The following is a 23,912-nucleotide window of genomic DNA, read 5'->3' as shown; positions in this document are numbered from 1 at the left end:
ATGCCAAAAGAAGCAAGAGCGGTGTAGTAATTTGCAAGAGCGGTGCAGAAAGAAGCAAGAGCAGTGCCGTAAGAAACAACAGAGGTGCAGAAGGAGGCATGAGGGGTACAGAAAGAGGCAAATGAAGAGCAGAAACAAGCAAAGGAGATGCAGAAAGAGGCTAGAGGGGCCCAGAAAGAGGCAAGAGAGGTGAAGAAATAGGCAAGAGAGGTGCACAAAGAAGAAAGAAGGGTGCAGAAAGAGCGAAGTGGGACACATAAAGAAGCAAGAGAGGTATATAAAGAAGCAAGAGAAGTGGAGAAAGAAACAACAGATGTGCAGACTGTCACTGGATGAAGAGTCTTAGTTTGAAGAGAATGTAAAAGAAACCGCACCAGAGTAGCAAAACCAAGGAGAATAGAACAAAGTTGTATTTTCAAAATACACCCCTGACTCACAGTAGTTTGTAGCATATGTATTGTGTATGTATGTTGAGATCAAGCGCCTCCCTCTGACTCTGAGGCCCACTCCCTATCTATGTTAATTTTTCAGCCTGCCATGAGTGGCCTATCGGCTACATGTTTATTGTTTACACAATCAGTCAAAACAAAGTACCTCATGTCGTCCCATATATAAGCAATGATCATTTGGATCAGATATCATCTGCCTTTTTGTAGTAGTCAGGGCAGGGTGAAAGTGAAATTGAGCAGTTGATGTAACAGAATATGGCCAGTGCCACCCATAATAGAAATATATTATTTATAGGCTTTCCTGTTTTCAGTTTCTATTTTGGGTAAATTCTGGTGGTGTTTTGTCAGTGTTTTCCAGTGATTTCAATACCTGAAAAAAACAGTGCTTTTCAGTGATTTCTAATTTTCGCGCCATAAAAAACAACTGAAACGGTGTTTTTCCGGTGTTTATGAAACGCTTTGCTTTTATTATTGCTGGCTTTCTTCATTGATGCATGGCATATAGACAGTGCATGTACGTGTATATGAAGTCCAAATACATTTTCACAAGTCAAATTTATTGTAGTACACCATACAATATTTCTTCAGAGATTCTTTAGTCATTCGTGCTCTCTCTTTCCTTCCCATGTACACTTTTATTTGTGAAAATGCCCTCTCAACATTGGCACTTGAGACTGGCAACGCCAAAACAGCCAGTACACAACTTGCCAACTCTGGCCACTGACGTAGCTTCCCATGCCAGTACTGGTGCACCTCAAGGTTGACATTCTCTGGGACAGGTTCTGCAACATACGCGTTGAACTGGGTGCACATGCCCTCAGAGGTATTAAAGCGGTCAAAAATGAAGCTGTACTTTGAAAAGTCCGGAGAAAATTCCCCTTTACGGAATGGATCTAACACTTGTGCAGTGTACCAAAGTGAGGCTTCATTGACTTCAAACGCCATGGTTGGTGAAGGGACATTTCTATGCATCATAGCTAGCCATTTCTCATGCATGGTAAAAAAAAATTGCCTGAATTGGTCTTCAACACTTCTTTGCTTCCCAAGTGGCAAGCATTCTAACAGGGAACATGTTGCCGTGCCAAAGTCACTAACAGTGTCGTCTAGCCTACTCTCGAGGAGATGTTTTGACATCAACACCAATTATACTGAACACTTGGTAGACAAGGGTGTTTTCTGACTCTAGTTTTTTTATTATGTCCACTACAGCAGTCATGTTTTCCTGTAAAAATCTAAGGATGCAGTACAGTGTACTTTTCTTGACATCACTATCAATATGCACCCGAAGATCCTCACATTTCTTGCCTTTTGCATCATCACTAAGCAAAAATTCAGTAAGGGGTCGCCACATAGATAATATTGCATTCACGGCCTCTAGTACTGAGAACCACCTACTAAATGACACAGTTGGGATGACTCTTTCTTTGCTGCCACACAAAACACAAAATGAGAAATATTTGCGTTTGAGTTCCCGCGCATAACGAAACAGTGCGCCTGAATGTACTACAAAATCAATAGCATTCTTCACCAGCTCAGAAGATTGTAATGCTGCTTTCAGCATACCATCTAGCAAGTGGCAAGGATCTCTCACAGGGAAACACTTCAGCTCAGGTATTGCTTTTGACAGGTCATCACATAACTTTTTCATATACATAGCTGAATCGCTGCAAATACAAACAATATCTCCCCAATCTTTGCTAAACTTGGTAAGAACTCTCTGCAGCAGCATTCCAAGTGACACTGCATTGCATGTTTCCAGTACATCCAGATCTGCCATGATGGTACGTCTGTGCCATCCATTTTTTGCATCACAAAATGTGATTAGCACTGCCACTGCTGGGTCGCCAGGCATCTCTGGGGTTTCATCAATGGTAACAGAGATCTTAACATCACCTTGCAGTAACTCTGAAATATGTTCAATATCTGCAAGGAACACCTCTGGTAGGTATTTCTCATACATTTGTGTTGGTTTTGGTAATGTTTTGAATGCTGGTGCACGCTTGCGGAATAGATTCCCAATCGGTCCATCAGCTTGGTGTAAGCTGGTTCCAGATTGCACTAGGGCACATACAAATTCATGTGCCACATCCTTTTCTTCCTCATGTTTTCTTTTGAAGCGGGTCATTGTCTCAGCAAGAGACATCTCGCAAAGGCTGTCGCTATTAGGTGGCTCTTTCAATTTCAAGTGGGTCTTGGTGACAAGATGTTCAGCAATTCGGCTTGCAGTTTTCCCACTTACTATTGGGACAGTCACTCTGCAAAACCTGCAAATTAACATCTTTTGCCCACGCACTTCTTCAACCATGAAATCTTTGTTTTCCAGCACATAATCTTCTGCCATCTTTATTCTGCGGGGCATTCTGTTCTGCGCAAAGTAGATTATAAAAAAAGACACTTAGAAACCGGTTGTGTACTGTTGAGAAAATGATGCCACTGAACAGGCTGCCAACCAATTGGTGAAATTGAAGAACACATATTTGAGGCCTAGCATAAGGATCCATTTTATCTTTAGCTTTTGATTTAAAACTTAAAAAATCTGTATCCTAGGTACCCTAAATGCTTATTAACCATCATGCTTTAAAAAAAGAATTAGTTTCTGGATGTATGCAAATTAGCTAACCTCCAGCTTGCCTAAAAGTGATTAATACTTGGTGGTCGAAAGCCCTCAGGCCAATTTCACGCTTTATAAAATTGCAAAGGAATGCAATGTATATACAGATGCAGGTCAGGTAACCTATTGTCAGGAGAATGTTCAGCTTAATGAAAGGGGAATGTTGAATCCATATGTGTCCAGTATGAAACATTCAAATACAGTTCAACAGTAATAACGACCAGTGGCGTAAATATACTTACATAGCTCCCAGACGCGCAACTACAGTCAAATTTCGGGGTGGAGGGGTAGATTCTTCCAGCAATTGGCAGAATGGAGATGCAGGGGTTCTAAGAAGGGGTGAAATCAAGAAAGCCTTGTTAAGTAAAATGTTCTTGTTCAGACCTGTGAAGTACTCAGGTGCGATTGCAGTAAGACAGACGCCAGAACACAATAGCTCCTCTCCCCCCCCCCATGTGAGTCAGGCAGGGGGCCTGGTGTTTCTCTGGCCTTTGGCCTTTCACAGCTAAGCTCCCCATTCTCTTGTCTGTCTTCACCCCCTGCACTCTGTGTTGCACTAAACAATGTCAGAAGAGGTTGTATCGCAAATGGTGCTCATGTAAAGCACTCTGATACCTCCGGGTTTTGTGTGCGCTATATAAAACCCTCCCCTCTGTGATTAGCAGTGCCACTGGAAAGGAGGCGTGAGACATACACAGTGCTGGGCAGGAGCACTGTCGAAGACTCACGGTGGGAGGAGACCTTCTGCACCCCACAGTTGGATAAGAGACCTGTTGGAGCGTGAGGGTGGGGGGGGGCTGCGGGCAGTGGGAGCGAGGCTGCCATGGACCCCAATGCGAGTAGAGGAAATAGAAGTCCAGAGTGCCCAGTTGGATATCAAAAGACTGTTCTGAGCAAATTTTTTTTTTTACTGCAAGGACATGGCACTGATATAAAAATAACAATGACGCCTCTACATATAGTTGCCAAGTCCCTGCAACAAACACTCGCTGGTGTGGCGCTGGTGACTGCTGCATCGGCGCGTGGGTTGTTATGCTCAGCACGGGGTGAGAGGGGTGGCAGGGCCCTGCTGAACCCATCAAATAACACATTTAAAATAAGGAGGTGAGCCTGCAGAGGCGCTGTAATTTACACCGAGGCACGTTTTAACAAAAGGCCAACCCTGTCCTCCCTCCGCTATTCTGCCACTGCTTGTAAGGTACAGGGGGCATCAAAGCTGACAATTCTGTAGCAATTTTAAAGTGCGACAAAACACACACTTTCACTTACCAGCTGGGCCTTAGAGCACTTGCAGTACTGGCGGTCGTCCTCTGGTCGTCTTCTTGTCGTCGTGCGGGACTGGAATGTGCTGCGGTGTGCTTCGGTGTGGGACCAGACAAATTGCGGACAGCATTTTCAATGGAACCTGGCCCCACCCACCAACCTTGCCAACCAATGTGTCTCCCCGAATTTAATGGGGGTGACACACATGCCAAACTGCTTTGTTCTCTGCCTAAATTGGAGCTTTTCTTCGAATGCTTTGGCTCCATCAAGTGGCCAAGTGCTGCAATAACAATGAAAATCGGTGACACTCGGGTTAAACCTTGGCAGCTGATTTTCACACCGGTAGTGTATTGTCGGGCAGATTCGGTTTTAACCGAATTCCGGACTGCCTAATTATTTACTACTGTCTGCAGGTGGGAAAGCTGACTACACAATCATCGGATTGGTAGGTGAGTGTGAGTTATCTTTCTCTGTTTAGCACACCGTAAAGGCTGGCCTGTAAGTGTAGATTGAAAAACAAAAGGGATATTTAAAAATCAAGGAGAAAACAAGGCTTAAATTATGGAGGAGTGCAAACACTTTCAGAGCGGCATAGCTAAATCATGTCTACACTGTTGTCTGCTTTCAGCATTGACCTACAACATCAACAGAACAGAGCAGGCCTTCAACGCCCCCCCCAACCTCCACTTAGCTTACATTTTGACTGCCAGACAGAGCACACATGTCACCTTTACAGAAACATAGCAGTTTCCAAAGTAAATAACTAAATCAATGGCATACACAGCTGTCACTCATACCACCACACTACACTACACTACACTACACTCTTGACTCGATTTCACCACTACACAAACATGTAGGCCTGCTGTGGTTGTTGTTGACTTGTTTACCTTTTATGCCAATCATGAAATGCCCTGAGTTAATCCATCAATCATATTCTATCCTGCTGAATGACTGCAAAGACATTATGCCACTGTGGTCATCAGCATGGTGTTGTCTAACTTAGTCTGTAGCGTACCGAGTGTGTCCAGATTCCATATTCAAAAATGCAATGGATCAGCCTGCGGTAGAAAAACAATTTTGTTATTCAACAATAAGAAGGAGGGAGACATTGACTTGAGTCTCTTTCAGTGTGTAGATTAAATATTAATATACAATGAATTCACTTCATGCCCAACAAATAAGAACAATGCAAACACCAATCACTCAGAGTCAGCGTCCAATGCATGCCATCATTACCTGTCTCTTGTTCTCATTTAGGTTAAGGGTCAGTCTCTCTCAGCTCGGAAAGGAGGATAGGTATTGTAGTCATCATGTTCTACTTCTTTTGGAGGGACTTGACAAAGCAACCTTTTCTTGTACTATTCTCCATCCAATCATCTTCTGGCTTGATGGAAATAGATTTAGGGTGAGTCAGGAGGATGGAGCAGGACTAGGAGGAGTGGTGATAGATTTGTTGTGATTTGAAGTTTTGAACCAGAAAGACAGAGACACACACAAATAAAAGTAAATAAGGAAGAAGAAAGTGAGAAGTTCAAAGCCTAGTTGTCATAGCTCATCCTCAAAATCTGGAGGTTCAACCAGATGTAGGTAATCATCTAACACACTACTTCCGTCACCTAAGTCGCTTTCCTCATCTTCCTGCGTTAATTCACGTATTTTGTAATTCAGTGGTATAAAGTGCTGATTCACTTTGATCATGGCTAACCTCTCCATATTTTTGGATGAGAGACTGGTGCTTTTCACTGTCACAATGGCACCAGCAGCACTGAAAACATGCTCGGAAGACACGCTTGCGACACGGCAAGCCAGATATTTTATTGCCACCCTGCTGAGCACTGGCCATTGGCTCTTTTTTCCGATACCAAAATAGCAATGAGTTGTGATCAATGTAGACCTCTGCTGGGTCATCCAGATAGGCCTGGATTAGCCGCTCAAGTTCAGGGGTGCTCCACTTTGCTGTGCCTCCTTTGTCTTTGCATCAGCACTGGTTCTAGCAAGCCCTTGCTGGAAATAACAATCCCATGATAATTTTACTGGGGCTGATGATCCGGTTCTTGCTGTTGTTGATAGTGTTGGTGACCGCTCTGAGCCAAACGCACTGCCCTCAGGCACTGAAGTTGAACTTGATGCCGGATGCCCTGCTGCAGTATTTGTGGGTTTGAGTAGTGGGCTTTAATTGCCAGGTGTTCATTTTCCAAGCCACTGGCTGCCTCAGCTGTTGATTGAAGTTTTGTACTAAGCAACATCCACTTCTGAAAAAGGAATTAATGTCTTAGTGTTCAGTACCAATTTGTACTGTGGATCTAGAATTGTGGCACATATGTAAAGTTTTTCTGAAACAATGCAAGCTTGCACCCTTGTATTTTCAGCTAAGCGACGGGATACGCTCTCCACCAACTCATATGCTTCATTTTCTTCCTCCACACCTGTGTACGTTTCAGACACCTTCTTCAGCTGTTGCTCTAGCATGTGCAATAATGGGATATCTTGGCCCATAGTACAGTCCTCCTTGCTGACTTCACGTGTGAAGTGCTCAAAAGGAAGTAGCATCTCTGTCAGGCATTTAACTAGGCCCCATTGGTCCATCTGTAGGGTCGCATCCCTTATTCTCTGCATGACATGGTCATTGATTGGTCTGTACTGATCAAACAGATGATCAAGCTTATAATAAGTGGAGTTCCAACGTGTTGACACCTCCTAGATGAGTGCTTTGACTGGCATTCTATGCTCACATTGAATGATCCCCAGCTTCTTCCGGGCTTTAAAAGAATGGCTGATATGTGTGCATATTCTTCTGCAGGTGGTCAGTAAGTTGCTGACTCCATCTTCTTTTTTCAGAAAGTCTTGAACAATAATGTTAATGCAGTGCGCCAAACACAGGACACTGAAATAGCCAACATGGCCCTAACTATATCATAAGGAGGAATTGTGTTCAGACCTGTGAGCTAATGATGTTAGAATAAATTGGAGATATTGCAATGTTTTTGTCTGTATAAAGCCAAGAAATAGATACGAGATAGATAAGAAGGTGGTAAGCAAAACACAAGAATAGATCAAAAAGATTTTATGTTAGCTAAGCGATGGTTAATAGGTGTCAGCAACACATGTACTGAATAACAACACATGTATTCTTTACTGTCTAGAAAACTGTCCTGAAGAAGGTGAACTTTCGATCAAATATCACAGAAACGCTGCGTCGACTACTGTTTTCTGTAATGAAATGTATTTTAATTTTTCATGATTTTTATGTTTTTTAATTAGTAAATTGTTTTTTAATATGTATGTACAAATAAATGATCTGTACATTTTGTTACATCAAACTTTTGGATACTTGTGTATTATTCAAGTGTTGGCTGACACAATGAATGTTTAGTTGTTCTCATTGGTAGTCTGTGGTTACATATACATGTCTTTTGCTAATATTATATTTACACATTTGTACGCGAAACATTGTGACATTCTTTTGCTTCCTAACTATATTACTGCCATTATCCGTTGCAAAAAAACTAATGTTAAGCCGTCTTGGGCTCAGCCATTAAAAGACCTTGCTGTTAAAATCTTCCAAAATGTTTGCAGAAGTATGAGATTTCTCCATGGCCAGCATGGCTACAGTTGCATGATTCCGAGTAGCATTACAAGTCTCAGCAGTGTCAACAACATCTGCTTCAGATATCTTTTCTCTAACCCCCACAAAAGAGATCCAGTGTGCAGTGATGCACATGTAATCAGTGGCTTGGGAACTGGTCCGCATGACTGTTGTCAGGTGGATATTGTGAACAGCACCCTGCTGCAAAGCTTTTCCAAGCAATTCCAGCACATCATGATGTAGTGCTAAAATAGCAACTCTGGCAAAATAGGACTGGCTGGGAACCTTCCATTTTGGACAGATGGCTGGTACAAATTCAAGGAAAGCCACCCCTTCCACAAAAGAAAAAGGGAGAAGGTCCAACGCTTACATTTTAGCAAGCTTCTCAGTGTACAAACGTGCCATTGGGTAGTTGCATTCGTTCTGCCCCTCCAACCTAAGCATGCTGACATTGAAAGGCTGGATTTTTTTTTCCTTTCTGGTGCAGCTGATGCAGGTGACTTCTTGAACCCAGTTAGGCTCAACAATGCACTTTTCTTCATTTGCGATACTCTGTTGCCTTGGTGACTCTTACTACGGTGCCACTGAGATGTTGCTGAGGATATGGTTGGTATCACCACACTGCTGGGGACAGTGCAACTTCGTGTACCAGAGAAAATGTCTCCCTGTTGTTCACGTTCCACCACGATCATATCTTCTACTTCTTCATACCCACCAACAGCAACAGGTGCAGTTTTACTTTTTTGTGCGCAATGTAGGTGCACCTCCCACTAGATCATGTGGTGTTTTTTCATATGGGTTGTTTGGCCTCCGGTTCCATATTTGTACCAAGTTTACCCCGACTATCACAGTGTCAACAAATTGAGCATATAGCAACGTTCTCCTCCTTACTGCTGGACGAAAAGAATCCCCAAACTGGGGAGGTGAACTTTCTTCTGCTGCTGGAGGTACCACCTGCAATGCCGAATGAACTGGAGGGTGTGCCTGGAATTTGACTCTGTGCAGTTACAGTACCACTACCTACTGAGGTGGTGGTTGTGCTGGATGTAGGTCCCAGCCGGCCCTTTGCAAATGCACATATGGAAGCTGGAGCTTGTGTTGGTGTTACCTGTTTTGGTGGTATCCATGCCACATCCCTCACAGCAATTTGGGATTGGGTAATAATAATGTCGGTCTCCATCTCCACTGGGGCGGGAATGATCTTCATGATGACTGGCTCGTCATCATCCTCCTCTTCTACAACTTCCTCTATAACTCTAAGGCTTTCAGGAACCTTCCTTCTCCTTAGCCTTGTTGTGTGGCGTGCCTCAATCTCAGACTAAGCTGGTGGGTTCCAAGTGGTATCTGGAAGAACAGATGGGGGGCTTGAAGAAGAAGTTGATGGACTAACTTTATATTTCCTTGCTGGGGATCTGGAAGACAATGGTTCTTCTGAACCAGTTGCTTGCTCTTCTTCCTCTGCAGGAAGATCGATTTCCTGCACTGCCTCTACTTCGGGAGGAAAAACTACTAATGTGGGCTGTTGTTCCGGCTGTTGTTGCAGCTGTTGTTGCTGCTGTTGTTGCAGCTGTTGTTCCGGCTGTTGTTGTGGCGTTTGTTGCAGCTGTTGTTCCGGCTATTGTTGCCCACTTATCTGCTGAGTTTCACCTGCGTTGATTGGGTACTACTTTGTGATAATGACATTTCAACATCACTGCCCGTTGGTGTTTGCGCAAGTAAACTAGCTACATCTGCGACACTCATGGGCTCAAGGGAGGGGGGAGGAGCGACACAAATCACCAAGAAGCGCAGGGGAGTCTCTACACACTTTTTAAAATCAAGTGTGCAAAAATGCAATCAAGAATGCAACAGACGAATTTACACAATTAAAAATGCTAGTAGTTAAAAGTAAAGGTAGGAGACCTCCCGGCTTCCGCCTCAGGAGGGGAGAGTAGCTATTGTCAGAAATCACTCGCACCGGCAGCCAGAGCCCTTTTGTAGTGCTGCCAGAGCGCGTCACCAGCCCAGCCCAACCTAATATGGCCGCCAAAACCGGAGACCCTGCCCTCGGCGTCTACACTCGGCCGAGAGCCGGTCTGGAGGTAAAGGGAGGGGGGAGGAGGGACACAAAGCGCCAAGAAGCGCAGGGGAGTATCTACACACTTTTTAAAATCAAGTGTGCAAAAACGCAATCATGTATGCAACAGACGAATTTACACAATTAAAAATGCTAGTAGTTAAAAGTAAAGGTAGGAGACCTCCCGGCTTCCGCCTCAGGAGGGGAGAGTAGCTATTGTCAGAAATCACTCGCTCCGGCAGCCAGAGCTCTTTTGTAGTGCTGCCAGAGCGCGTCACCAGCCCAGCCCAACCCAATATGGCCGCCGAAACCGGAGACCCTGCCCTCGGCGTCTACACTCGGCCGAGAGCCGGTCCGGAGGTAAAGGGAGGGGGGAGGAGGGACACAAAGCGCCAAGAAGCGCAGGGGAGTCTCTACACACTTTTTAAAATCAAGTGTGCAAAAACGCAATCAAGTATGCAACAGACGAATTTACACAATTAAAAATGCTAGTAGTTAAAAGTAAAGGTAGGAGACCTCCCGGCTTCCGCCTCAGGAGGGGAGAGTAGCTATTGGCAGAAAAAAAAAGAAGAAATAAGGGTACAGAAAGAGGGAAGTGGGGTACATGAAGAAGCAAGAGAGGTATATGAAGAAGCCAGAGAAGTGCAGAAAGAAACTACAGATGTGCAGAAAGAAGCAAGAGCAGTGCAGAAAGAACCAACAGTGGTACAGAAAGAAGCAAAAGGGATGCACAAAGAGGTAAGAGAAGTACAGAGATATGAGGGGTGCAGAAAAAGCAAGAGAGGTGTAGAAAGAAACAAGAGAAGTGCAGAAAGAAGCAACAGAGGTGCAGAATGAGGCAAAATAGGTGCAGAAAGAGGCAATAGAAGTTCAGAAGGAAGCAACAGAGATGCAGAAAGAGGCAACAAAAGTGCCGAAACTGGCAAGAGAGTTACAGAAATAGGCAAAAGAGGTACAGAAAGAGGGAACAGGGGTACACACAGAGGCAAGAGGGGTAAAGAAAGGACCAACAGACGTGCAGAAAGAGGCAAGAGGTGTGCAGAAATGAGCAAGAGAGTAGCAGATAGTACCAAGAGCAGTGCAGAAAGAACCCACAGAGGTGCAGAAAGAGGCAAGAGAAGCATAGCAAAAAGCAAAAGAGATGCATAAAGAGGCAAGAGAGCAGCAGAGAGTTGCAGAAAAAGGCAAAGCAGGTACAGAAAGAGGGAACAGGGGTATACACAGAGGCAAGAGGGGTAAAGAAAGAACCAACAGGAGTGCAGAAAGAGGCAAGAGGTGTGCAGAAATGAGGAAGAGAGTAGCAGATATAACCAAGAGCAGTGCAGAAAGAAGCAACAGAGGTACAGAAAGAGGCAAGAGAATTGCAGGAAGGGTGCAGAAAGAGGCACAAGGGGTGCAGAGACAAGTGAAGAAAGAAGCTAAAGAGGTGCTGAAAAAGCCATTATGGGTGCAGAAAGATGCAAAAGAAGTGCATAAAGATGCAACAGAGGTACAGAAAGAGCAAAGAGTGGTGCAGAAAGAGGGAAGAGAGGTGTAGACAGAGACAAGAGAGTTGTACAAAGATGGGAGAGGCATACAGAAAGAGGCAAGGCAAGAGAGTTGCTGAAAGAGGGAAGAAGGGTACAGAAAGAGGCAAGAGAGGTGCAGAAAGAAGCAAGAGAGGTGCAGAAAGAAGCAAGAGAGGTACAGAAAGAAGCAACAGAAGTGCAGAACGAAGCAACAGAGGTGTACATAGAGGGAAGAGGGGTGCAGATAGAGGCAAGTGAAGTGCAGAAAGAAGCAACAGAGGTGCAGAAAGAGGCAGCAGAGGTGCAGAAACAGGCAGAAGAGGTGCAGAAAGAAGGAACAGGGGTGCAGAAAGAAAGAAGAGGGGTGGCAAAAGAAGCAAGAGCGGTGTAGTAATTTGCAAGAGCGGTGCAGAAAGAAGCAAGAGCAGTGCCGTAAGAAACAACAGAGGTGCAGAAGGAGGCACAAGGGGTACAGAAAGAGGCAAATGAAGAGCAGAAACAAGCAAAGGAGATGCAGAAAGAGGCTAGAGGGGCCCAGAAAGAGGCAAGAGAGGTGAAGAAATAGGCAAGAGAGGTGCACAAAGAAGAAAGAAGGGTGCAGAAAGAGCGAAGTGGGACACATAAAGAAGCAAGAGAGGTATATAAAGAAGCAAGAGAAGTGGAGAAAGAAACAACAGATGTGCAGACTGTCACTGGATGAAGAGTCTTAGTTTGAAGAGAATGTAAAAGAAACCGCACCAGAGTAGCAAAACCAAGGAGAATAGAACAAAGTTGTATTTTCAAAATACACCCCTGACTCACAGTAGTTTGTAGCATATGTATTGTGTATGTATGTTGAGATCAAGCGCCTCCCTCTGACTCTGAGGCCCACTCCCTATCTATGTTAATTTTTCAGCCTGCCATGAGTGGCCTATCGGCTACATGTTTATTGTTTACACAATCAGTCAAAACAAAGTACCTCATGTCGTCCCATATATACGCAATGATCATTTGGATCAGATATCATCTGCCTTTTTGTAGTAGTCAGGGCAGGGTGAAAGTGAAATTGAGCAGTTGATGTAACAGAATATGGCCAGTGCCACCCATAATAGAAATATATTATTTACTACTGTCTGCAGGTGGGAAAGCTGACTACACAATCATCAGATTGGTAGGTGAGTGTGAGTTATATTTCTCTGTTTAGCACACCGTAAAGGCTGGCCTGTAAGTGTAGATTGAAAAACAAAAGGGATATTGAAAAATCAAGGAGAAAAAAAGGCTTAAATTATGGAGGAGTGCAAACACTTTCAGAGCGGCATAGCTAAATCATGTCTACACTGTTGTCTGCTTTCAGCATTGACCTACAACATCAACAGAACAGAGCAGGCCTTCAACGGCCCCCCAACCTCCACTTAGCTTAGATTTTGACTGCCAGACAGAGCACACATGTCACATTTACAGAAACATAGCAGTTTCCAAAGTAAATAACTAAATCAATGGCATACACAGCTGTCACTCATACCACCACACTACACTACACTACACTCTTGACTCAATGTCACCACTACACAAACATGTAGGCCTGCTGTGGTTGTTGTTGACTTGTTTACCTTTTATGCCACTCATGAAATGCCCTGAGTTAATCCATCAATCATATTCTATCCTGCTGAATGACTGCGAAGACATTATGCCACTGTGGTCATCAGCATGGTGTTGTCTAACTTAGTCTGTAGCGTACCGAGTGTGTCCAGATTCCATATTAAAAAATGCAATGGATCAGCCTGCGGTAGAAGAACAATTTTGTTATTCAACAATAAGAACGAGGGAGACATTGACTTGAGTCTCTTTTAGTGTGTAGATTAAATATTAATATACAATGAATTCACTTCATGCCCAACAAATAAGAACAATGCAAACACCAATCACTCAGAGTCAGCGTCCAATGCATGCCATCATTACCTGTTCCTTGTTCTCATTTAGGTTAAGGGTCAGTCTCTCTCAGCTCGGAAAGGAGGATAGGTATAGTAGTCATCATGTTCTACTTCTTTTGGAGGGACTTGACAAAGCAACCTTTTCTTGTACTATTCTCCATCCAATCATCTTCTGGCTTGATGGAAATGGATTTAGGGCGAGTCAGGAGGATGGAGCAGGACTAGGAGGAGTGGTGATAGATTTGTTGTGATTTGAAGTTTTGAACCAGAAAGACAGAGACACACACAAATAAAAGTAAATAAGGAAGAAGAAAGTGAGAAGTTCAAAGCCTAGTTGTCATAGCTCATCCTCAAAATCTGGAGGTTCAACCAGATGTAGGTAATCATCTAACACACTACTTCCTTCACCTAAGTCGCTTTCCTCATTTTCCTGCGTTAATTCACGTATTTTGTAATTCAGTGGTATAAAGTGCTGATTCACTTTGATCATGGCTAACCTCTCCATATTTTTGGATGAGAGACTGGTGCTTTTCACTGTCACAATGGCACCAGCAGCACTGAAAACATGCTCGGAAGACACGCTTGCGACACGGCAAGCCAGATATTTTATTGCCACCCTGCTGAGCACTGGCCATTGGCTCTTTTTTCCGATACCAAAATAGCAATGAGTTGTGATCAATGTAGACCTCTGCTGGGTCATCCAGATAGGCCTGGATTATCCGCTCAAGTTCAGGGGTGCTCCACTTTGCTGTGCCTCCTTTGTCTTTGCATCAGCACTGGTTCTAGCAAGCCCTTGCTGGAAATAACAATCCCATGATAATTTTACTGGGGCTGATGATCCGGTTCTTGCTGTTGTTGATAGTGTTGGTGACCGCTCTGAGCCAAACGCACTGCCCTCAGGCACTGAAGTTAAACTTGATGCCGGATGCCCTGCTGCAGTATTTGTGGGTTTGAGTAGTGGGCTTTAATTGCCAGGTGTTCATTTTCCAAGCCACTGGCTGCCTCAGCTGTTGATTGAAGTTTTGTACTAAGCAACATCCACTTCTGAAAAAGGAATTAATGTCTTAGTGTTCAGTACCGATTTGTACTGTGGATCTAGAATTGTGGCACATATGTAAAGTTTTTCTGAAACAATGCAAGCTTGCACCCTTGTATTTTCAGCTAAGCGACGGGATACGCTCTCCACCAACTCATATGCTTCATTTTCTTCCTCCACACCTGTGTACGTTTCAGACACCTTCTTCAGCTGTTGCTCTAGCATGTGCAATAATGGGATATCTTGGCCCATAGTACAGTCCTCCTTGCTGACTTCACGTGTGAAGTGCTCAAAAGGAAGTAGCATCTCTGTCAGGCATTTAACTAGGCCCCATTGGTCCATCTGTAGGGTCGCATCCCTTATTCTCTGCATGACATGGTCATTGATTGGTCTGTACTGATCAAACAGATGATCAAGCTTATAATAAGTGGAGTTCCAACGTGTTGACACCTCCTGGATGAGTGCTTTGACTGGCATTCTATGCTCACATTGAATGATCCCCAGCTTCTTTCGGGCTTTAAAAGAATGGCTGATATGTGTGCATATTCTTCTGCAGGTGGTCAGTAAGTTGCTGACTCCATCTTCTTTTTTCAGAAAGTCTTGAACAATAATGTTAATGCAGTGCGCCACACACAGGACACTGAAATAGCCAACATGGCCCTAACTATATCATAAGGAGGAATTGTGTTCAGACCTGTGAGCTAATAATGTTAGAATAAATTGGAGATATTGCAATGTTTTTGTCTGTATAAAGCCAAGAAATAGATACGAGATAGATAAGAATGTGGTAAGCAAAACACAAGAATAGATCAAAAAGATTTTATGTTAGCTAAGCGATGGTTAATAGGTGTCAGCAACACATGTACTGAATAACAACACATGTATTCTTTACTGTCTAGAAAACTGTCCTGAAGAAGGTGAACTTTCGATCAAATATCACAGAAACGCTGCGTCGACTACTGTTTTCTGTAATGAAATGTATTTTAATTGTTCATGATTTTTATGTTTTTTAATTAGTAAATTGTTTTTTAATATGTATGTACAAATAAATGATCTGTACATTTTGTTACATCAAACTTTTGGATACTTGTGTATTATTCAAGTGTTGGCTGACACAATGAATGTTTAGTTGTTCTCATTGTTAGTCTGTGGTTACATATACATGTCTTTTGCTAAAATTATATTTACACATTTGTACGCGAAACATTGGGACATTCTTTTGCTTCCTAACTATATTACTGCCATTATCCGTGGCAAAAAAACTAATGTTAAGCCGTCTTGGGCTCAGCCATTAAAAGACCTTGCTGTTAAAATCTTCCAAAATGTTTGCAGAAGTATGAGATTTCTCCATGGCCAACATGGCTACAGTTGCATGATTCCGAGTAGCATTACAAGTCTCAGCAGTGTCAACAACATCTGCTTCAGATATCTTTTCTCTAACCCCCACAAAAGAGATCCAGTGTGCAGTGATGCACATGTAATCAGTGGCTTGGGAACTGGTCCGCATGACTGTTGTCAGGTGGATATTGTGAACAGCACCCTGCTGCAAAGCTTTTCCAAGCAATTCCAGCACATCATGATGTAGTGCTAAAATAGCAACTCTGGCAAAATAGGACTGGCTGGGAACCTTCCATTTTGGACAGATGGCTGGTACAAATTCAAGGAAAGCCACCCCTTCCACAAAAGAAAAAGGGAGAAGGTCCAACGCTTACATTTTAGCAAGCTTCTCAGTGTACAAACGTGCCATTGGGTAGTTGCATTCGTTCTGCCCCTCCAACCTAAGCATGCTGACATTGATAGGCTGGATTTTTTTTCCTTTCTGGTGCAGCTGATGCAGGTGACTTCTTGAACCCAGTTAGGCTCAACAATGCACTTTTCTTCATTTGCGATACTCTGTTGCCTTGGTGACTCTTACTACGGTGCCACTGAGATGTTGCTGAGGATATGGTTGGTATCACCACACTGCTGGGGACAGTGCAACTTCGTGTACCAGAGAAAATGTCTCCCTGTTGTTCACGTTCCACCACGATCATATCTTCTACTTCTTCATACCCACCAACAGCAACAGGTGCAGTTTTACTTTTTTGTGCGCAATGTAGGTGCACCTCCCACTAGATCATGTGGTGTTTTTTCATATGGGTTGTTTGGCCTCCGGTTCCATATTTGTACCAAGTTTACCCCGACTATCACAGTGTCAACAAATTGAGCATATAGCAACGTTCTCCTCCTTACTGCTGGACGAAAAGAATCCCCAAACTGGGGAGGTGAACTTTCTTCTGCTGCTGGAGGTACCACCTGCAATGCCGAATGAACTGGAGGGTGTGCCTGGAATTTGACTCTGTGCAGTTACAGTACCACTACCTACTGAGGTGGTGGTTGTGCTGGATGTAGGTCCCAGCCGGCCCTTTGCAATGCACATATGGAAGCTGGAGCTTGTGTTGGTGTTACCTGTTTTGGTGGTATCCATGCCACATCCCTCACAGCAATTTGGGATTGGGTAATAATAATGTCGGTCTCCATCTCCACTGGGGCGGGAATGATCTTCATGATGACTGGCTCGTCATCATCCTCCTCTTCTACAACTTCCTCCATAACTGTAAGGCTTTCAGGAACCTTCCTTCTCCTTAGCCTTGTCGTGTGGCGTGCCTCAATCTCAGACTAAGCTGGTGGGTTCCAAGTGGCATCTAGAAGAACAGATGGGGGGCTTGAAGAAGAAGTTGATGGACTAACTCTATTTTTTCTTGCTGGTGATTTGGAAGACAATGGTTCTTCTGAAACAGTTGCTTGCTCTTCTTCCTCTGCAGGAAGATCGATTTCCTGCACTGTCTCTACTTCGGGAGGAAAAACTACTAATGTGGGCTGTTGTTCCGGCTGTTGTTGCAGCTGTTGTTGCTGCTGTTGTTGCAGCTGTTGTTCCGGCTGTTGTTGTGGCGTTTGTTGCAGCTGTTGTTCCGGCTATTGTTGCCCACTTATCTGCTGAGTTTCACCTGCGTTGATTGGGTACTACTTTGTGATAATGACATTTCAACATCACTGCTCGTTGGTGTTTGCGCAAGTAAACTAGCTACATCTGCGACACTCATGGGCTCTCACCTAGGTTGGTGGAGTTGGCCCACTGATGTGGAGGTGCTGCTCCCAGCTTTTTCCCCGGACACTGCTGATGCAGGCATCATGTTTTGTTTCCCAAAAAACATATTGGGTGGCACACCAGTTTTGGTAAGTGACAGTCACACTTCCTTCTTCTGTTCCTTCTTCTCACTGGCAACTTTCTTGGTACTGGAGAACCTGGTACCTTTCTTTGGGGTAATCTTCTTCAGGTGTCAGCAGGACACAGATACACAAGTTACAGAGATGTGTGTAGTCACATTTCACATGATGTGGTGGGCAACAGGACTTCTGTATGGCAGTACAACGGGTGATGATGACACCTCCTCCTCAGTCTTTTTCTGCACCTAAAAGCAAAGAAGCCAGAAGAACATCTGTGAAATGTTGCATTTGTTTTTGTGGTACAATTACAAATAGTACTAAAAAACAAATATAATATATAACTTAGTATGTGGTGATCACACTTGTTAGTGTTATATTATTATATTTTATTAACTCAGTTTAAGTTATAAAAAAACATAACAGTGAAGCCATTTGTGAGACTTTGACAACAAGGGCTTTCATGGTATACTGTGTACACTCAGGAAGGATAGGAAAGAATAAGAACAAAAACAAAAATACAAATGTAATGGAAGTGGAACCAGTTTGGTATTAATTTGCACATCACGTCATTCAGGGAGCTGCAGCTGGCAAAGGGGATGGAAGCAGTAAGCCAAGAGGAACAAAGGAAAGACATGCAGGCCTATATGGCAAAAGCATCACAGTACTAAACTACCACAACAAAATGGCCACCAGTTACATGGTCACTCACACTCACAACAAGCAGGAGGCCTGGAAAACAATGAACTGAAGCAGGCCTACATGGCCTCAAGTAGGCCTATATGGCCAGACAAAGGAGGCATGCTAAACAACACAGCTTTAATACAAAAATGCAAAAACAAAAATCCACTGGACTAAAAACGGTTCGAAAGTTAGGCAACAACCACACCTCACATCCAACAAAGGCATTTATTTAACGCACACAATAAAGTGAAATACCCCCCAAAAACACATTGTGCAATTCAATCCAATGCCATCCATGCCCTAAATGATGTTTAAATGCAACAGACGCCACATACACAGTTGTTTCATGCACCCATGAGTAGCTCTGGGCCTACTGGATGAAAGGTCTATTGGCAGACTAGGCCACAAGCTTGCAGGTCTATGGCAAAAGCACACTAACTAGCTTCACAAAATGGCCACCAGCCACATGACCAGGCCTCCCGCAACAATAAGAAATCGAAGACAGACAAGGCAGGCTTATGGCAAAAAGCACACTTCCTTGCTTCAATATGGCTGCCAGCCACATGCCCAGGCCCACATCAAGAAGAAAGGGTATACAGACAATGCAGGCCTATAGCAAATGCACACTGCCTTGCTTCAAAATGGCCGCCAGCCACATGGCCAGGCCCACCACAACAAGAAGCCTAGGCCAAAAGGAACAAAGGAAACACTTACAGGCCTATATGGCAATATCAGCACACTTCTAAACTACCACCACAAAATCGCCATGAGCCACATGGTCAGTTACAGTCGCAACAAGCAGGATGCCTGGAAAACTGTGAACTGAAACAGGCCTATAATGGCCAGGCAAGGGAGGCATGCTAAACAACACAGATTTAATGCAATACAATACAAAAACGAAAATTTACAGGGCTAAACAAGATGTGCAAGTTACACAACAACCATACCACACACACATAAATGAGGCATTTAACCACACACCAAAAAAGTGAAATACCAAACAAAATACCCATTTTGAAATTCAATCCAATGCCATTCATGCCCTAAACGATGTTTAAATTTAACAGACACCACATAAACGGTTGTTTCATGCACCCATGACTAGCTCTGGGCCTACTGGCCACCCACAATACATTTTAGAAAAATGATGAAAAGTCCACCAACTTACTTGTAAAATCTCAAATCCAAAAGTCCTCAAATATAAAAGTCCTCTTATCCAAAATCATCAAATCCAATGATATATGATGCAGCAGACACAAAGAGGGATCCTTCCAGCTCTAAATCCAAATGTAAAGTGAACAGGACATGGACAAAGCACTGGGAGGACCCTGCTGGACAGGAACAGGAAGTTGGACACTCTGAGGTACATCCTTCCTCTCCCAAAAAAGTTTTTAAAAAAGGACTCCTTGCACAAAAAAGCACTGCCAAATGTCAATCTGAGGAGTTTTTATCATCCAAATCATGATTTTCGAGAAGGTTTCATGGTGCTCAAGAGATATTCTTCTCCAGATTGCAAATGTTATATGTTCAGCATCGCAAGCTTCACCAAGCTTCTGCAGGATGCCCAATGGTGCGTCCGTATGAGGTGTTCACGATCGCACACTCTCGCTGGATCGCACTGCTGGCTTCCAAAATCTCGTGGCACCCGTGAAAGTATAGTGAACGCAGGGATCCCGGTAAGTCGCTACAGCGAGAACAAGGGAAAAACTTCACAACACCGTGGATTGCCGAGTTTTGGGTAACTCCACGTTCTAGGTGGAATGCAAAGTTGTGAAAAATTCACAAACTCCGCAAGCGGAGCGGATTTTACCGCCCAGGGTTAATATAGACACATTTTACACAAAGTTTGAGTCTAATCCTTTAGTAACATATTGGTTTATCTTCATTTTACCAACACATTTATAAAAATGAACAGCATCAAAAAATAACTCAACATCTGGACTCACAAATAGAACATAAACACCAAAAATCCATCTTCTACCCATTGTTACCCAAACTCATGGGGAATTAAAAACGGTTGCCGATCAAGTAGAAGGAAGCTGAAGGACCATCTACATCAGTGGCAGCAGCAATGATCCCAACCACGAAGTCCCTTTAGAGGGACAGACTACTATAAAAGATATGACTCTGGTATTTTCAGGAATGGTTGTTCTTGGAGATAGCTTTCTTCATTAATGAAGGGCTCTGTACAAGACATATGTTTCCATTCTCCACAAAAAATTGTACAACAGTTACTTATATTCACTAATCTTTCCTTCTGGTTTTGTATCCTCATGCATAACACTATTTTGTCATGAGTCTTCATTCTAATTAGAAACAAAATGAATAGCTTCCTCCTCAAATCAAAGGCCTTATTAACTACTCTCTCAACTTGTTCTTTCTGTTTCACTGCATTGCTCCTTCTTCTATTCTTTTTTCAATGTAAAATTAAGTTTAAAATGCTGTAACATTGCAATCATTGTAACATGTGTGCAGAACCTATGTAGCCATCTAAACATGCACATACAACCCACAGAGTCATTGAAATACTGCGGCACACACGTGCATTGATGAAACACTCAGGCTCTACGCATGCACTCATTGAATTTTGCAGAGAGTACCATTGTAGTAAACCTATCAGCCATACTGTCTAAGGCTACATATTCTTCAGTAAAACTAGTAAATACAAGGGTTTGTCATTAAACACATCAATACACCGAGGATGATTGAATGAGTGCATAGGTAGTGCCTAGGTAATTCCCACGAGCTTACAAGTAGTTCCTAGATTATTCCCTGACTATGCCCTAACTCCATGGGTCATTTCATATCTGCATACTTACTTCCTGCATATTTGCAAGAGTATACCACCAGTATCTGGGTGTTTGGACGAGTGCATGAGTAGAGCCTGAATGATTCAACAAGTGTGAGTCTAATGTTTCAGTAATTCAATATAAGCATAGATACTGGTAGTATGAATACATTAGTGCAACTCTAATGCCTGTATGATTGCAAAAGTACTCTGTAGGTGATATATGCAATGCATACATAGTGCATACATCATTTATAAGCTCATGCATAGCACTCAGCCTATTGGATGAGTGGATGAATAGTGTTTCAGCGATTGGATGCTTCCCATTTCTTTTTGGTTAACTGAGCAGGTAGTGCCTGGATGCTTACATACCTACATGGGTAGTGCCTTGAGATTTAAAAAAGAGCATCAGTAGTGCCTAGCTAGTTACATTAGTGCATGACTAGTTTCTGAGTGACTTCTTGATTCCATTGTTAAAGCTTGAGAGACTGGATGAACATAACTATACTGCTGGGGTGATTGTATTAGTGCTAGACTATTGGCTCCTTAATTAAATTACTGCATGGGTACTGGATGGGAGATAGGTCTACTACAATGGTACTCTCTACATAATTACATGAGTACATGAATACTGAGTGTTCAGCAGTGCATATGTGTATTTCTGTATTTCAATGACTGCATGGGTTGTAAGTAACCGTGGGTGGAGAGCTCCTCTCCGCCCTCAAAGTGTGCGGAGTTCTGCGTGCTCCGGGCTCTGCAACGTAGGCGGAGTAGGCAAAACTCTGCACACTGCACGGGCATTGTGGAGTTGGCCAGCCCCACCTTTTTTTGATCAAGAAGTCGCATGATGCCAGCCCCGCCTTTTTTTTATGAAGAAGTCGCATGAAGAAGGAAGAGGGAGTCCCAGGACACCGCAGCTAAGGTAAGCCATTTTCCTTACTTTTAAATTGGTTTTAACGCTTGTAATTTTTTGTTAATAGAGTGGGAGGGAGGCATGGGGTGAGTAGTGGGGCTACTCTGAGTGTGCGGAGTGAGCGGAGTTTGTTTTTCACTCCATGGCACTCCGCATAGCCCACTATGCACACTACGCCCACCCTGAGTTGTAAGTGGGTATTTAGATGGCTGCATAGGTTCTGTGCAAATGTTATAATAATTGCATAGTTACAGCCTTGTTATTTGCAAAAGTCAATAGTCAGTACCTATGTGATTAGATGAATGTTTAGGTATTGCCTCCATAATTCAATGACTACATAATATCTGCCTGCCTGATTTAAAGATTACAGATGTAGTGCCTTGGTACATGAAGAACTCCATGGATAGTGAATCACTCATTTGACGACTCCATTACTAGTGGCTGGGTGATTTCATGAGTGCCTTAACACTGCCTGACTGACTGAGAAAGTACCTTCATTGCTGTTAGAATCAGAACATTTGTCACTATATCTCCGACTCATTGGTTACCGCCTTCTGTGAGTATCAAACTACCTGGTTCACTGTAGACATGCTTTTCTTCTGAACTATGTGTGAGTGAAATCTAGGCATCACACTTGTTATATAATTGCATACATGGCACTTTAGAAACATACATTTCTTTGTTACTGAGCATGTACATGCATCAGTAAGTTTCTAAAACAGAAAACAACATTTTGGAATAAAAGCGGCGATAATGTCCAATTTAGTCACCTGTTATCAGGAGAGATCTCAGTGCTGCATCTTTCAGCCCACTACTGATCCTGAAAAGTAATTCTAGCAATACTTACAGTAACTTGAATGTCCTTCCATAGGCTAACATTGACTTGGACATTTTTTCAAGTGTGGAGTTTTGGAACTCAAAAAAATTCCTCTAAAATCAGCCGAACTCTGAATTCCGATTTACTCACCTGTCATCAGGAGAGACTCAGTGCTGAATCTTTCAGCCCAATACTGATCCTGAAAAGTAATTCTAATCGTAGTTACAGTAACTTGAATTTTCTTTCATAGGCTAACATTGACTGGTTTCACTTGGATGTTTTCCTAAGTGTGGAGTTTAGGAACTTTAAAAAATTCCTCAAAAATCAGCCGAACTATGAATTCCGATTTACTCACCTGTTATCAGGAGGGACCTCAGTGCTGCATCTTTCAGCCCACTACTGATCCTGAAAAGTAATTCTAACCATACTTACAGTAACTTGAATTTCCTTCCATAGTCTAACATTGACTGGTTTCACTTGGAAATTTTTCTAAGTGTGGAGTTTTGGAACCTAAAAAAATTCCTCAAAAATCAGCCGAACTGCGAATTCCGATTTACTCACCTGTTATCTGGAGAGACCTCGGTGCTGCATCTTTCAGCTCACTACTATTCCTAAAAAGTAAATTTAACTGTACTTACCAGTAACTTGAATTTCCTTCCATAGGATATCATTGCCTGTTATATAAAATATATGTAAATTAAAAAAATATAAAATAAAAAATGAAAATATTACAATTTCAACATTTAAAAAAAAAAATTCAATTTATATTACAAATATGAAATGTAATTTAAAAAATACAATATCTAAAAATGCTTACTTTAAAACAATGTAGTAAATTAGTATAAAAACATATAACAATTTATACATTTAAAAATTATCATTTAGAAAACCTTTGAAATTCACTGAAAAAACCGTTGGTTTTAGCCACGTTATAGTTAGTAATTATCATTTAAGAAACCTTAGAAATTCAATGAAAAAAACAAAGGTTTCCCCCACGGTATAGTTAGGAATTAGCATTTAAAAAACCTTAAAAATTCACTGAAAAAAACATAGGTTTCACACATGTTATAGTTAGCTGGACATT

General features: G+C 42.7%; 1 pseudogene; it reads right to left on the bottom strand.

Annotated features, from left to right (window-relative positions):
- Positions 1 to 992: 992 nt before the first annotated feature.
- LOC144827678 (uncharacterized) lies at positions 993 to 2,808 on the bottom strand (annotated as a pseudogene).
- Positions 2,809 to 23,912: the final 21,104 nt, after the last annotated feature.

Source organism: Lissotriton helveticus, chromosome 4_1, assembly GCF_964261635.1.
Source record: "Lissotriton helveticus chromosome 4_1, aLisHel1.1, whole genome shotgun sequence".
Taxonomy (NCBI): domain Eukaryota; kingdom Metazoa; phylum Chordata; class Amphibia; order Caudata; family Salamandridae; genus Lissotriton; species Lissotriton helveticus.
The sequence above is the reverse complement of the archived record's forward strand: the minus strand, read 5'-3'. Positions and strand labels throughout refer to the sequence as shown.